The sequence below is a fragment of the Calidris pugnax genome, unplaced genomic scaffold, assembly GCF_001431845.1.
Source record: "Calidris pugnax isolate Ruff unplaced genomic scaffold, ASM143184v1 scaffold50, whole genome shotgun sequence".
In the NCBI taxonomy this organism is placed as follows: domain Eukaryota; kingdom Metazoa; phylum Chordata; class Aves; order Charadriiformes; family Scolopacidae; genus Calidris; species Calidris pugnax.
This window is the reverse complement of record NW_015090780.1, coordinates 2,829,573-2,842,754: the sequence shown is the minus strand read 5'-3', so window position 1 is coordinate 2,842,754 and position 13,182 is coordinate 2,829,573. Positions and strand designations below refer to the sequence as shown.

At 43.8% G+C, this 13,182-nt stretch overlaps 1 long non-coding RNA gene across 2 annotated transcripts in view; it reads right to left on the bottom strand.

Annotated features, from left to right (window-relative positions):
• LOC106895253 overlaps positions 1-9,984 on the bottom strand; it is a 51,088-nt gene extending 41,104 nt beyond the window's left edge. For both annotated transcript variants that reach the window (XR_001413399.1, XR_001413397.1), the window contains exon 1: positions 9,907-9,984. This is a non-coding gene — a long non-coding RNA (uncharacterized LOC106895253). The remainder of the gene's footprint in view (positions 1-9,906) is intronic.
• Between the last annotated feature and the right edge of the window lie 3,198 nt (positions 9,985-13,182).

Genomic DNA, 13,182 nt, shown 5'->3' with positions numbered 1-13,182 from the left:
TCCTTTTGGATGGGATGTGAACTTCCAAGTGTCGGCATGAGCTCTCTACATGGATCTCGTTGGCTTCGTTCATAGAGGTGCTCTACACCTTCACCCTCACTGAAGCAAAACTGGCTGGGACATCGTCAGCTTCATGAAATATCACCAAAACGGGATGGATCATTAAGGCAAAAAATGATCCATGGAGATAAATCCATATCAACCAGCTTTCTTGTGGGCTTCCCTGTTTATTTCTCATGTCACTTGAGGAAGAGCAGAAGAGAGCAATCTGTCACGGTCCCTCACTTGGTTTGAGGTTGAGTGGATCCTCAAGCAGAAGACGCAGAGTGAAAAGCTCTTCTTGAGAAGGAGCTCGGCCCTTGCATCTTTTATGACTGAGACCACCACCCCAGAGATCAGGTTATAGCCCAGAAGACTCTTCTATTTATTAAGATAATCCAACAGTCCCAAATCTAAGAAGCCTTCTTACAATAGCTAGGTTTTGATTTGAAAACTAGTATTTTGATACAATCCTATGTCTTCAAAAACCGGCCCATAATTCTTTGGTTTTGTTCCACCACAGACAAAAATAAATGCTGAACTTTAGAGGATGCTCAAAGAATGGAATTGTCATATCGTGGACAGCTCTGCATTCAAATCAGTGCCCACCAAACCCCACAAGAATAGCTCCACTGCCTGTAGTAAAAGCAGGATTGCCCCTTATTTACTGTCAGCAAATTTAGGGCTCCCTTTGAAGTCAGTAATAAATTTCCACTGGCAAATTATTATTATTTTGAACAGCAAGAAAACACGTTTTCTTCTCTAAATATTTTCCAACTTAAAGAGGCAAAACACAGTGCAGGGGAGAGCAAACAGAATTAGGCTCTTGTCAGGGTTGGTCCCTAAAAAGGCAAACTTCTTCAACAAAAATAAAATAAATTGCCCCCTCCCCCCAACATCTGCTGGGAGCACTCGGAGATAACTGGCAGCTTGAACAATAACTCTGAGGACTGGAGTCCTGGAACAATGGGAGTGGGACGAGAGCAGCCCTCGCCGTGGCATCATTTCCAGGCCTTCTGCACATGCAATTGGTTAACGGGAATAAAGATCAAGTTGGACCAATAACACTATAATTTGGAAACAAATATATTGATGACAAGAGAGCCCCACTGGAATGAAAGGGACTACTTGCAAAGTGCGGTTATTATTCTGCGCGCGTAGGGATGACAGAATATGGTCTTCTGCGGTTCTGAATTGATCAGCATGATATTATCATCCTGAAAATGCAATATTATCCTGCTTCAGTAACGTGTGCTGGGTGATGGGGTGGTGCAGGGGTGCCCAGCCTGAAGGACCACTCCTGCCCAGCAATTCCTCTTGGCTCCTGTGCTACAGCCGCTAATTCCTACACAGCCTTCTAAAAATCCTCATCGCTAGACCCTGCAGGTCGTGTCCTTCCAAACTTCACTAATAGGGAGTTTGTCTTTCTTCTAAAGTGACTATTTAATAAGAGAAATAAAAACTGGCTATGAAATATTTAGGAGAAAGGATAGTATTAAAATAATGGGATTTGCCAGAATGTCTACACGTATTAATAATGTTTTAGAGCACAATAATGGGATTAATTTTAAACTCCTAGCTTATTTTTCACCATCAGTGGGTCGTAGTTAGGTTCAGGGCTTTTATTCAGCTCTGGAAGTGACACCAAATCACTCTGGTTTTATCCCTGACTATTTATTTATTTAAATTTAAATTAAAAGCTGAGATACACGTCTAAAACTTTAAATTCCCTAATTCATCTTTCTTAAAGCAGCAGAATCCCAACAAGATCATCTTGAAAGGAAGTCAACCAGCCAGATGCCTTTAAAAAATACAAACAGAGGTCCTCAAATATGCCTTATATCAGAACTAGCAGCAACAAGTCCCAAGATCCTGGAGACCTCAGGGTCTCTCTCTACATAACTGATGAAGACTGGCCACCCCACCTTTCCCTCTTGTTCTACCACTGCTCTGTGGCTACTGGTACCAGTCCAGGATGATATTTATTTCCACCTCATCTCCTTCCAAGATGAGCATCACTTCTGCCTTTACACTGATGTTTCCCTTTGTCAAAGCATCTCTTTGCCTTCCTGCATGTGGAGTATCACAGTTACTCACTCCTTTGTACCTGGTTTAATTTAATTTTTTTTCTTTTCTTTTTTTATTTAAGGCTAAGCTGAGCCTTTCAGGCAGACTAGTGAGTTTAGGGCCCACCTTTAGCTAACCTGTAGAGAACAGGTTTTCCAAAGGTGGGCATTCAATATTTTCTGAAAATTGTTTCTCTTTAACGAGTCTGACCTCAGGCTCCCAAGGCGAAAGACACACAAACTGCTAATCATTTCTTAAAACTTTTTCCCTGTAGCGAAGTTAAATTGCAAAGTTGCATTTTCTTTTCCAAATAATTTTCTCTGCATTTTAATTCCTTTCAGTTTGACAGCCTTAAAGGAGACAGATCAGGCTGAACCAAAGATTTTACAACTCTCAACTAAGCCTGTTTTAAATCACTGCGACGTTCATTTCAAACTAAAAGTCTATTTTTTCATTTTTTTTTCCCCACCATGTAGGTACCAGACCCTTTTGGGAAAACATATGCAACGGCACGATGCTGAACAAACTAACAACTACAACGACACCACCAAGAAAAAAATTAGCAGGGGCACAAATTTGCAAAGAGGGGTTTGCATTCAGTCCACTGTGCTCCAAACCAGCGGCGGAGGCTCTAATGGCCTTCTTGGGCCTCATCAGCCTCGTGCAGCTGTTACTTCGGCAAGCACTAGTGTTGGCCTAAAGGGAAAAAAAAGACACTTATTTTCGGTTTGTGGTGGCTGCTGCGGCTTCATCAGCCTGATTTATATGCTGATTTGCATATGCTCACCCACAAATGCTGTGAATTGTGCTTTTCCACGGAGTGGGACCATTAAGGCTGGCTGCCACAGCGGCTCCACGTGTTTGTCTTGCACCTATCTGGGGTGGTAGGTGTGTTATCAGCCCAGCCTCTGATGCTGCGGGTGCTCCCAGCGACACTGGGTGATAATAATGCTCCATAAGCGGTGAAAAATGGATGATATCGTAGCTGGGGTTTTAATTTTTTTTTTAATTTTTTTTTTTTTAATTTTTTTCCCTGGCAAAATAAGTGCTGTAACATTTCACACCGCCTGCCAGGGAGGATAGGAGCAGCACATCACGTGCAGGCCAACACGGGGGATATCTCTGTGCCGTAGTAGCTGGCTCTGCTGCGCTCCCTTTACGATAACTGTTATGCCCATTCATAAAAAAAACAACCAGCAAAGACTCCGTGAGCACAAAATTGCATTATTTATAGACCAATTTCTCAACATCTGACACCCCTGCGAGAAACCTAGATATTATCTTCACCCTAGTCACCATGCAAACCTCCGAACATATCTACAGTCTCGTGATATCTTGGAGACAAAAGAGACAATTAGACTCCCTGGGGAATCACAAAAGTACCGAGAGATACTGGGACGGGTGGGAGGATGTTTCCTGTACCCGGTGAAGCATGTGCCCTCTTGGTGAAGGTCATCAGACCTCAGCTTGAGCTGGACCATTCCCAAGTCCTCACCTTTGGGGCAGGAAAGCATTCAGACCATGACTGCAGAGTCCCTGCGAGAAGCAGCGCTCGTTTTCCTCTAGGTGCAGCAGTCAGGGTAGAAACTTGGCTCTATAATCGATTTTATTTCATTTTATTACTCTCGGCTCTTCCAGAGTATTACAAACTCTCGGAGGACCTTTTAAGACATCTGCTGATGCTTCACTTATAAATCAAATTTCTCTTTCCTGGATTCTTGGCTGGGTCCCATCTCCCTCCTGAGCTGCAGGAGCAAACTCCTGCCGAGCTCAGCCTGGGAGCGATGCCCCGAGGCCACCTCTGCCTTCCTGATGTCTCCCAAAAAAAGTTGTAAGAAGCAGCGCTCGTTTTCCTCTAGGTGCAGCAGTCAGGGTAGAAACTTGGCTCTATAATCGATTTTATTTCATTTTATTACTCTCGGCTCTTCCAGAGTATTACAAACTCTCGGAGGACCTTTTAAGACATCTGCTGATGCTTCACTTATAAATCAAATTTCTCTTTCCTGGATTCTTGGCTGGGTCCCATCTCCCTCCTGAGCTGCAGGAGCAAACTCCTGCCGAGCTCAGCCTGGGAGCGATGCCCCGAGGCCACCTCTGCCTCGTTATAAGGGAGAAAATTTCCCAGTGTGAGCTGAGGTTTTACTGGTCAAACTTTTTTGTTACGACTTAACAAGATGCTTTATCATCCCTTTTCCCCATGTTGGCAATTGCAACAGGTAAAATCAGCATTTCACTGCTCTATCTGGTTCTGGACAAGAGGCAGGCTGTGTGGGAGGGAGATAGCACCTCTTCACCCTCCTGAGGGACAAGGCTGGGTCAGATGGTGCCCAGAGTGTGGGCATGTTTGAGGCAGGGGAAGGTTACTGGAGAAGAAGATATTTTCAACGAACATTTTTCTTGAATTGAAATTTAAAGCTGAAAAGATTTATTACAGTGGCGTATTCATGCTGCTATATTTAAGGTGATGTCAGTGTTCCCAGCATAATCCTTCTTATGCACCGAGGATTAAAACTCAGCCATAATAAAGTACTCCGAGCTGAAACTTGTCCTCAAATGTTTCCTACTTGAAGCATTCATTTTATTTTATTAAATTGAAAATAAAATTAATTCAAGAGTTTTGTGGGTTTGGAGATGAGAACAAGGAGGAATCCTGCCCATGGGTTTGTCCCTGCTGATTGCCAGCAAAGTCAAAAGACCCGGTGGAGATGATGCTGCCGAGGTACAAACATGTTCCTGCTTTTCTTACTTTGAGCGTGGAATATCAGAAGGTGGTGGGAAGAGCAGCAAGTCCACCTGATGGTTCCTACATTGTCCACGCTCAAACCACAGCCTTCAGGGTCAGATAGAAAGACTCAGAGCTGGACTGGCCCTAGGTGCAAAGAGCCAGCCAGCCTTAATGCAACTCTCTGGTCAGAGAAAAGGATGAAATGAGTCTTTGAAGTTGATATTGTGGAAGGAGGGAAAAAATTATAAACCTAGTGAATAAACCTAGTGTATCCAAAATGGATAAAGTCAAGCATGTCCCTTTGATTAGTTTCAATATGAAACCCTCCCAAGAGCATGCTCCAACTGACAGCTCGGTCCAAGGAGGAGGAGGAGGAGGGACAACTATGAAGATGGGTAGTTGGGCAGTACGATACCACCAGGAGACTGTCCTTTCTGATGTTATGACACTAAAACCTGGGATTCAGGGAGATCATGGAACATTTAGATATTATACATGCAATCTTTGTGTAATACATAGCCTGGAAATGTCAAATTAAATTTACCTGAAGAATTTCAGTTTGATTCCTTTGGGGATATACACGGTTATATGATCTTTAAGCTAAATGTTCACGTCATTTTTTTCCAAAATGTCCATGTGCACAAAGTACAGAGCTACTTTAAAGAGCACCTTGTCGATATTTTATTTCCAGAAAACTTCTGACACACTGCTCTGGAGGCAATGACTAATTCCCTTTCAGGCTTCTCGATGGCATTCATCAGTTTAGCATCAATTTAGAAGAAGGGTGACATTATTGTCACTTTACAGAGGAAAGTGCTGAGTCACAAACAGAAAGTTCACCAAAATGCACGAATTTGCAGTACCCAGTTTTCGATGATGCAGAACTGGGTATTTCATGCCCTGGGGTTCTTTCTCTATTATGCTGCCTGGATGAGGCTGGAGGAGCTCAGCACCACTCTAACAACAAATTCCACAATATCAACCCCAAAATAAGTAGCTTGCGTCTACTAATGACTCCAGAAATGTTAGCACTTCATGTAGAAACTGTGAGGGAGGTAGAAGTAGGTATATTATCCACGTCTTTAGAGAAAACTGTCTTAAATCCAGGACTATTTTTGTAGTTGTTTTTACTGGGAATTCATGGGGTGCTCTGAAATTTTGTGATGGTGAATTTTGGAAAAAAAAAAAAAAAAAAGAATTAATAGAGATTAGAGATTTCTGAGGAGAAAAAAGAAAAGAAAACAAGTGGGTTTTCCTATGTTAAAAAATGAATGGCAACCTGCTCTGTTAAATTTTTGACTATTACAGGGGGATGCAGATGGATATTACGCTGGGAATAGGCCTTTTGCCTTTTGAAGTTCTCTTGAATATCTGCTCAAATTTGGCTGTGCTAAATGCATCTGTGAAATTACTATTTGCACATGCTCAGTAGAGAGGCTTTTTTTATTTTATTTTCAGCAGCTAAAATCTCTAGAGAATCACCTGAGTAGGTTGGAGTTGTGCCATAACCACAGGCTGATCATACTCCAGCCCAGGATGTCAGTGTGAAAGGTGGGATGGGGTGGGCTTTTTCAGGAAGAAGAAGATTTCAGCCCTATGGATGAACACGTGAACGGCACAAAAGAGAGGTCATTATACTTCCAAAACCCACAGATACCATCAGTAGACACCAAACCAAATTCTTTGCAAGTCAAGCAAAATTAATAGGAGGTGGAGCTACCAGGCTGCTTGCAATCATTTTTAAGAGATGCTGCTCTCTGAATATGTCCTTATTTGGAGGAGGTTTGAGGAGAAGACATCCTTGCTCAGGGGCAGAGCAAACAGGACCTTTGCTTTCCATGGCACAGCCCTAAATGTGTCAACGCATGGTCAAATAAACAAAGGGGAATTTTACCTGGTTTGGCCACAGGGAGATAAAAGCAGCAATGCTGCTAAACAGAATTAGCTATTTATTTGTATGGCATTTAATTGCACTGAATAAAGGTCAGTGAGTTCTCACAGTCTTCACATTTTTGTCAGGGAAAAGAGAGCAGCTGTGGCTCTTCTCCCCACCTCCAAGATGTCACATTCTCTTATTCTATAGTCAGGTATTCCAGACTATTTTTTATGAACCCACTCCATAAAGAGAACCCAAAAACCCAAATGGAATTTGTCTTTTAAACTCTCATCCACCACGACAACGAAGACCGAGACTAGATTGTACCCAAACATAAAAGGCAATGAAGCAAAAGCATTTCTCCAAGAAAGTTAACCAGAAAGGTTTGGCTGATAGGTTTTTCCCTGGGTCACGGGGGTTTGCCCACACACTGTCCAACATTTCACAGACTGCCCTTGCCTTAGGATGTACTTTGTGTGTCCTGTGTCTTTTATCTCTCATAGCAAGAGGCAGCAGATCTACCATTTAACATCAGCAGACCCAATGTTTAAATAACAGGGAGTTCTCTGAGACTCACTAATACAACCCTGCACGTTCACATGGATATCTGGCCACCAACACGTGGTGGGAAATGGGAGAGGTTCTGTCCCAGAAAACTCCACAAAAGTCTGCTCGTTGCAGACTCAGATGCTGACAGGTCTTCACTGCTGGCCTAAGTGTCAGGGCACAAAGGTCTGAGGGTGGAAAGCCCCACATCTCACATTGCAGGACACGGTGGAGCTCCATGGACTAAACACCCAGCACACATAAGTTAAAACTCATTAGACCTCCGTGTGGGTACTCCCATTCAGGAGGATTTAAGTACATGCAAGGTTTCACCTGTTCTGGTTTTACACCTTTACCCCATAATCTTCTTGGTTATGCTTAACCCAACAAGCCCAAAGTTGGCACCAGCCCTGCGTATCCTCTGCCCACCCCCAGCTGTGTCCATGGCTGTGCCCAACACTTCTGCTGTCCCCCATGGGCGCTGCAGAAGCAGCAATACTTTCCTCAAAGAGCCTTTCCTGAATGTCTCCTTTGGGGTTTTTATAACCTAGTACCACATCAGCTATTCTCACCGAGCCGCCGAGTGGGATAATGGGCACAGGCGAACGTTGTTACGTGCAAACACAAACACTGGAGACGCTGACAGATGAAGAAATCACACCGTTTTGCAGGAAGGAAGGGCAGGACGGGAGCAGGAATATCAGAATGAGTCTTGCCGTTTACATATAACAAGCTACAGCTATATTTGGATACACTGCTGCATTCACAACCTTCCCAATTGCCAGGCTTTCAAATACACACATTACCACCAGAAGTGCTCTTGCTTAAGTGCTCCCATCTCCAGGATTTCCTTTGAAGTATCTGACTGAAGTAATGTAAAGTGCATTTCAATTGGCAGTGAATGCAGGTTAAATGGTAACAGCACAACAGATCCAGTGTTTGTTCCCTGGGCTTTTTCTTTTACCAGTCTCTCTTTTTAAGAGAGTCGGTTACTTACTGTAACACTGCATTCAGGCACCTTCAGTCTATTAAGCCTCTTTCCTGACCCTCTATACAACTGCTTGAGGATGCTGTGAGCTGTATCAGTACGGCTTTAGTACACAAAAAAGTGAGTAAATGCACCGCTGAGTGCCCAGGCTGAGCAGTAAGCAGTGGGTAAACTCACTTTAGAAATCTCTGCACATGCATTCACCCCTGGCTACACCACCCGGCTGGCTGGAGGCAGCCAACTGCTTTGGGTTGCTTTGGATTTGTGTGTCACCTTCTGTAGACGTTGATGGAGCATCAACTATTTAACCTTTAGAGTACTTTTCTAAGCCACTGGATTGGCTGAAGAATGTATATTATGCTACCAAAATAACCAGGTCTGCACTGAACAACAAAACAACCCCACTCTGCTCCTCAGATCACTGAGCTGGTGCTGCAGCACTGCTCTTTGAAAAGCAACCAAAAATAAATGCAGAGTAGGGTAAGAGCTTAACCTAAGCCACTGTCGTTATCCAGGAGGTATCTCACCCTGGCCAGTCCCAAACAGGACCTCGCTCAGCAGAAAGAAGAATGACTCACTGCAAAACCTGGGACTGAAGGTACCTGGTGGTTATTAACCAGGATAGTTGTGTATTGGAGAGAGGATTGATCCAGGTTTTGGATGTGCTAATACACCATCAAGGCGGGTCAGGGGAGAGGACATGGATTGGCTGAAGAAGGACACAGAGGTTATGTCCTCCTTCCACTTCTGTACCATAAAATCAGGCTGAGTGACTTCTAGAGGTAACAAGAGAAGGGATCACGTCCTAAAAACACTGCGTGGCACAGCCAGGCTACAGCTTTCCCACCATCAAGCCCTCTTTGTGCCTGTGTGTGTGTCTATGAAAGAGAGATTTGAATTTAACTGCTGCAGTTACGCCGCGTGTGCTTCATACCTATGAGCTCAAGAGGATTTTCTCTTTTTCCTTCTTAAAGCTGTGAGACACTTTTTTCAGATTCATCTCTTTGGAGTGGAAAGGGGGGGGAAAAGGGAACGCTCTGCTGGGGATTGGCTGAACTGAAAAACTTAAATCTGAGTATCTTCCAGATCAGGATGTTGGTAGCTTCTCACAGCTTTCTCGTGGCTCCTCTGAACCTCCACCCGTGATAGATGTTTAACACGCTGTAATGCCTATTACTCCGTAATGACTTTGGTGGAGCCATTACAATGAGTTACACCAGTGACAGATTGATACTTAAGTCAGTATATGTTTGCATAATATCTGTCTTGGTTCTCACGTAGCCCCCCATTACCATCGTGGCGGCGCACATCCAGCATAACGACAGCACGGAGAGCCATCTGACGGGGGGGCTCAGCCCTATTCCCTGTCACTTATTGCCATGGTACCCGGGACTGAATCACTGACTGTGTTTAAATAGGCGGGCATTAATTTATAGAGTAAATCATTATGAAATGGAGGAAATAAGTGACTATCATTGGCACTGATTTGATCTAATGGAGCCTCACGCTAAATTGCTAATATTCTCCCTCCCTCAATCTTTTTTTTTTTTTTTTTTTCGCTTTTAAAAGACAGAAACAAATAAAAATATAAGCCTTTGTTCAACCTGCCTTCAAAATGCCATTGCCAGGTACACGGTTTGCTGATTATGTACAAATTTACCTTACCTCCTCTGCTGCTTCTCAGGCTGGGGAGCAGGGTCTCTTCCTTTTGGTTTCCGTAGAGGCTTCGGTAACCTGAAAACTGAAAGAAGACACATTAATGGCTCTCTCCTAAAATCTTCTTTCCCTTCCTTGTCTGGGAAAAGGCAGCTTTTGGTTCACTGGAGTGGAAGTGGGCTGTCCATTTCCTGATGGCAGTGAAGAGCAGACTCCCATCTGGTTGATGCAGATGCCACTGTTTTGACTTTATCCAGGTGGTCACCCAGCAAACCCTGTTGTGCCTAATTATTTAAGAGGGTTGTGAAACACTAGGTGATTTTATATACCATATGTGCTAGGAAACATAAGCATGAAGATGCTGTGACTTAATGATGTGGCAACTTCGGCTCTGAATCTTCTGTGTTTTACGGCTTAAATCTGACCTTTGGCTCTCCTGTAATGCACTTGGTAGCGTTTAGCATGGAAGAAGAGCAAGCAGAATTGGAAATGGGGAGGTTATCGGCAGTGGTTACGGAGCCATCCTCCATCCTCTATCAAGATAAAGCACTTGACTTAATTTTAGAATATCCATCCTGGCGGTGTGAGGGCGGGGGGGAGAAGGGGAGAGAGCCTGTCCTTTAAATGGGATTTCAGGATTTGGAGTTAAGAGACTTCCTTCATGGTGTTACAGCAAATCACAGACCTTCTTCTCCAGAGCAAAACGACAACAAACTGGGTCTCCTGCCCTGGTTGTTAATTTATTTATTTTGAACGCACGTAGTTTGTTGCTTTGACTTTTCAAACAATGGGAAGGTACAAGGAGAGAAGGATAATAAATTGCATTCCCTCCTTTTTGCCATCACAGGAAACCTTGAGGGACTGTTCAGCAAGCTAGAGCTCTTATCTGCCTTTGGGCGATCTCATTATCAAACCTTCATTTTGCTCCCCAGCAGGAGAGATGGCCTGCAATGTATGATAACCTCTACTTATGAAACTCACACTCTAGAAATCTCTGATAATAGACCGGCTAAAATGGAAAACCAAAGAGCAGGTAGTGGGTTTTCAGTCGCCAATAAAGACTATACACACACGTGCACAGGCAGGCACCCAGACACCCTTATGTTTATTTATATTTCTATGCATCTGTCCAACTCTGATGGCACCTCCCAGAACTTAAACCAACAAATCTAATGCAACTAATATTTCCCAGCATACTTGGAGTAATATTTTTAAATAAGCCAGCTTGGTACAGGAGCCTGTGTCCCATCTACAGAGAGGTCAGTGAAATCAGTGGGAGTTATAACCTATCTAACCTGCTCAGGTGTTTTTATAAATCCCATTAAACACTTATTCAAAGACTGTTGAAAATACGAGCTGCAGGAACATAAGTAGTTCCTCGGGGTACAGAGAAAAAGAAGAGAGGAGGAATAAAGAGATCCACGGTCCTAAAACACTTGGGGACTTTGGTTATATTTATTTTCATATATATTGTCCCTTGCGTGACCGCTCACTGCTATGCAGTCAGGAACATCAGCCTTTGGCAAAGTGCCCTGTCTCACCCAAGGGTTGGAAAATGTCACTGGAGAGCCAAGAGAGGGAGAGGAGGGGTGGGCAGGGGATCTGCAAATCCCAGAATTCACATCCATTCTGCCTGGTTTATGCCACATTCCCTGCAAACCACCCTGCCCTGCAAAATGATCCAGCCCCCAGCTGGCCACGAGGGTACAACCACAACATATAACCACCCTGCCCTGCAAAATGATCCAGCCCACAGCTGGCCACGAGGGTATCACAACATACACCCAAGACTGGGGCTTCTCCAGTTGAGAAGGGGAAGTGTTGGGTCATGTATCAAGAGTAAAGAGGTCCTTTTGAGCACAGAAATATCTCCATAAGGACTCCTTTGAATGCACAGTCCCACCAAACCAGGCATTCCCACTTACAGGTCTGTGTTGCAGCCACTTCTCTGCTCCACAACTCCCCACCAAAAGGATGTCCCCACCACCAGGCAGGGGATGAGGCCATGAGAAACAGCTACTGCTCCACATCCCTGGGCCACCCACATCCCCGGGTCACTCACATCCCCATCACACTGCCAGAACTTTATCACAACCTGGAAAAGGTGGAAATCCAGGCTATGAATTTAATTCTTATCTCCTTTTGTTGTACCACTGGGAGATGTTCTGGATCAGAAAGAAAATGGTTTGAAGGTGAAACACCTGGAAGCATCACAAATCCTTCCCCTCTATTTTTTTTGTTTCCATTCTCCTATCAGTAAGAAGGGTTGGCAATGGTCAGTTGGTCTCCCTCACCAGTGTGGGTGATGCGAAAATGGATTTGCACTTGTAAAAATCTCCCTAGGCATAACATGCTGCTGAAAATATGATAACACTTTTAATTATATTTTAATATATCGTATGGATTATATTTTTAATACCTTAAAAAATAATCAGCCTGGAAAATTCCAGCTAGTGAGGAAATAAATGCAGGGGACAAAAATACTAAGATATGAAAAGATTTTCTTCTTATTAAAGGCTAAATAGGTCTTGTTTTTAAATTCCCAAGAACACGTATTAGAAAATAATAATAAAAAAAACACAGGGAGGGACCTAGTTACCTGAACAGATCTCATTGGGATTGAGTGTGTCCTCTCTGAATAAAAGAGTAAAAATTGATACAATTCCCCCAGTTTTCTCCACTGGATCCTAGATATGGGGAAATGCTCATCTAGGAGTGTTTTCCCTCAAAAAGCGGAGGCAGAGAGGGAAGGAGGAGCTCTCCTGACAGCGGGAGAAATGTCTCCTGACATTTTTTTTTGATGTTGTTGTTGTTAGATTAGTGGTTTTCAGTTCCAACGCCTATTAATCTAGCGCTTTTCAGAAACACCACGAACCCTCTTACTAACACATGGGATGAAGTTTGGGCTTCCTTTCATGGAAAGCAGAATGGCTCAATCATTGCTAAAATGGCCAGGGCTGAAGTCAGAGGGGTCTGGGCAGACCCTGCAAGAGTCCACATGAAAACAGTCATATTATCCATAAAGTCAAGCCTACTTCAGACGAAGGCGCAGAGGATATAGGAGGAATTCAAGGCAGTTCCCTTTTAAGAGAGGCGTTTGAGCTCTTCCCAGGTCTTATTTTCCAAACAACAAAAAAACAAACCCTAAACCCAACGTCTCGAGGAAGCAGATCTCCTCTGCTCCCAGCACCCTCCACTTTGCGTTTCCCACCAAGGCACCAGTTGGATTCCAGGGAGCTGGAAGGAGACAGAGCCCTCACTCCTTCTCCTCTCCCATGCTAAGGG